Source organism: Colobus angolensis, unplaced genomic scaffold (assembly GCF_000951035.1).
Source record: "Colobus angolensis palliatus isolate OR3802 unplaced genomic scaffold, Cang.pa_1.0 Scaffold289, whole genome shotgun sequence".
NCBI lineage: Eukaryota > Metazoa > Chordata > Mammalia > Primates > Cercopithecidae > Colobus > Colobus angolensis.
The window spans coordinates 820982-824819 of record NW_012116143.1 but is presented as its reverse complement, the minus strand read 5'-3'; positions in this window follow the sequence as shown (position 1 = coordinate 824819).

Below are 3838 nucleotides of genomic sequence, written 5' to 3'. Positions count from 1 at the left end.
CGGGAGGGAGGGAGGGAGGGAGAGAAAAAGAAAAAAAGAGAGAGAAAGGAAGGAAGGAAGGAAGGAAGGAAGGAGAGAGAAAGGAAGGATCCTTCAGAAATGAGGAAGGTAGAATTGTTAAAGATAAATGAGTACAAAGAGAATTAGTTGCCAGCATACCTGTACCACAAAAAAATTCTAAAAGAAATTCTTTTTTTTTCCCACCTAGTAGTTTAAGGAGGAAATTCTTTAAGCTAAAAGAAAATCATGCTGTATAGAACCTCAGATATTCAGGAAGGAGAACATTTTCAAACTGATTTTATGAGTCCAGCATAATGGTAATTAACACCTGAAAAAGAAATCACACACACACACACAAAATACAAGCCAAAATCATTTGTTCATAGCACAAAAATCCTTAACAAAATTTAGCAAATAGAATCTAGTGATATATGAAAAGGATGACACATTATGACAAAGTTGGCTTTATAAGAAATTAAGTTTGGTTAAACGCTCAAAAGTCAATCAACAAATTCAGTATCTCAACAGGAGAAAGGAGAAGAACATAGTCATCTAAATAGACACAGAGAAAACATTTGACAGAATTCACCACTCCTCCATGATAATTTTTTTAAAACCTAGCAAATAAGGAGTAGACACCTTTCAATCTAATAAAGAACATCTAAGAAAAATCTATGACTAATATTATACTTAATATTGAGATAGTGTATCTTTTCCCTTTAAAATCAGGAATAAGCATGTATATTCATCCACTTCTGTTCCATACTCTCCTGGCAATCCTGGGCAACGCAATAAAATAAGCAAAAAAAAAAAAAAAAAATTAAAAGGCATAGAAATTATAACAGAATGAAGAGAGTCATCTTTATTTACAGATAACATGACTGCTATGTAGAAAATACTCAGGATCTGCAGAAACATTAATAGAAGTAACAAGTTAATTTAGCCATATCACAGGACACAAAATCAATATACAAAAATAAATTGTATTTTTACAAAACAATGGCAAACAACTTGAAAATAAAATTTCAAACAATACTATTTACAATAATATAGAAACATACATGTAATATTTGGAAATAAATGTAACAAAACATGGACATAATCTTTACACTAAAAACTCAAGCCATTGATGTGAGGAATTAAAGATTTAAATAAATGGGAAAATGCCACGTTCATGGGTTATAAGACTCAATATTTTGAGATGTTAATCATCCCTAAATTAATTTATGGACTCATGCATCTTGAATCATAATTCCACCAGATTTTAGGTAGAAATGAATAAACTGATATTTAAGTTTGTATGGAAGTGCAAAGAAGACTGAAGTCAAATGGAATAAGAAGAACGAAGTTGGAGGACTCACACTACTTGACTTCAAGACTTACTATATACCACAGTAATCAAAAGTTCATTACTCATATACATAAGGAAAGATAACTAGATAAATAGAACAGAGAAAGAATTCAAAAATAAACCCATACACATATAGTCATTGGATTTTCAACAAAACCACCAAAGAAATCCAATGGGAAAAGGAAAATCTCTTCAGCAAATGATTATTGAATAACTGAATATGCATATGGAAGGAAAGTTCAACTTCTACCTCACACTATTCGCAGAAAAATAACTCAAGGTGGATCATTCCCCTAAACATCAAAGCTAAAATTATAAAACTTCTAAAAGGACACAGGAAGCAAAAATCATAAAAAAAGTTTAAACTTCTGTTTATCAAAAGATACTAATAAAATGAATAGACAAATCATAGACTGAAAGAGGATATTAGCAAAACATATAAAAAAGAAGACTATTATCGGGAATATAAAAAGAAGTCACACAATTCAGGAATAAAATGACAACCCAGTAAAAAATTAGGGATTAGTACATAGGCATTTCGGGATGGAGTGGGGGGTTAGGGGAGGGGGAATATGATGGCATTATGTACTAATCCCTAATTTTTTACTGGGTTGTTTGTCATTGGGCAAAACATTTGAAAAAAAAATTGCAGAAGAAAAATATGCAAATCAATAGGGCTGAAAGTCACCAGTCATCATGGAAATGCAGATTAAAGCCACAATAAAACATCACTAATATTCACTAGAATGTCTAAAACAGACAGTTGCAAATGTTGACAAGGATGTGGCATAACATAACCAGAACTCTCACACATTGTTGATGAGAATATAAAATTTTACAATCACTTTAGGGGAAGTTTGGGCAATTTTTTTAGAAGTTAAACATATATCTTCCCTATGATTAGCAATTAATTCCACTCTTGACTATTTATCTGTGGTAGGCAGCATAATGCCACCATGTGCCCCCTTCACCCCCACTCCATCCCAAGATGCCTATGTACTAATCCCTAAGACCTCTGTTGCATAGCAAAGGGTAGTTAAGTTTGCTAATCAGATGACCTTAAATTAGGGAGATTATCCTGGATTATTCGGGTGGGCCCAGCGTAATCACAAGGTCCTTAAAAGTGGAAGAGGGAGGCAAAAGTATTAGGGTATGAGGGCAATGTAATTACAGAAGAAACATCAGAGAGATGCAATGTTGCTGGCTTTGAAGATGGAGAAAGGAGGCTACTAGCCAAGATGTGGGCATCCTCTGGAAGCTGGGAAAGACAAGGGAATGGATTCTCCCCCAGGGCTTCCAGAAAGGAGCACAGCCCTACCAACACCTTGGTCTTAGCCTAGTGAGAGCCCTGTTGAATTTCTAACCTGCAGAATTGTGAGTTAATACGTTTGTGTGATTTAAACTGCTAAGTATGTGGTAATTTGTTGCACCAGCAATAGAAAGCTAAGCTAATACAGTAACAAAGAGAAGGCCTGGCATGGTGGCTCACACGTGTAACCCCAGCATTTTGGGAGGCTGAGGCAGGCGGGTCGCTTGGGTCCAGGAGTTTGAAACCAGCCTGGCCAACACGGCAAAACCCCGTTTCTATAAAAAATATAAAAATTAGCCAGGCATGGTGGCACACACCTGTAGTCCCAGCTATTCAGGAGGCTGAGGCAGGAGGATCACTTGAGCCTGGGAGGCAGAGGTTGCAGTATGCCTAGATTGCATCAGTGCACTCTAGACTGGGCAACAGAGACTGTGTCTCAAAACAAAACAAAACCAACCAAACAAAAACAAGCAACAAACAAAACCAAAGGGAAATGGAAACATACGTGCCCCCAAAAAATTTTTCAAAAGTGCTCTTAGCGGTTTTACTCTTACAGCCCAAACCTGGAAATAGTCTGAATCCCCATTAATAGGATAATGGATAAACAAACTATGGCATGTTCATATAACGAAACATTGCTCCCCAATAAGAAGGAATAAACTACTATACATGCAACTACATGGGTGAACTCACAAACATTCTGAATAAAAACACTGAATACATATTGTATGATTCTTTTTATATGGAGCTCTGGAACAGGCAAAGCCACCCTAGGGTGAAAAAAATAAAGATAGCAGTTGTCTGGGAGGGAGTGAATGAGGGGATTAACTGGAAAGTAACCTAGGGAACTTTCTGGGATGGAGGTAATATTCTATATCTTAATTAAAATTTCAGGTACATAGGTATATGTACTTGTGAAGCTCATAGAATGAGTTTTGCACTTTGTTGAGGATTGAATTTGTTCTCCCAAAAGTTATTTAAAGTCCTAACTTCTGGTACCTGTAACTATGATCTTATTTAGAAACACAGTCTTTGCAGATGTAATCAAATTCAGGTAAGGACATACTGGACTAGGGTGAGCCCTAGCTCCAATGACTGGTGACATTACAAGGAGACCATGTAAAGCCCCAGGGATACAGACACTGAAGGGGAATACCATGTGACGACAGAGACAGCTA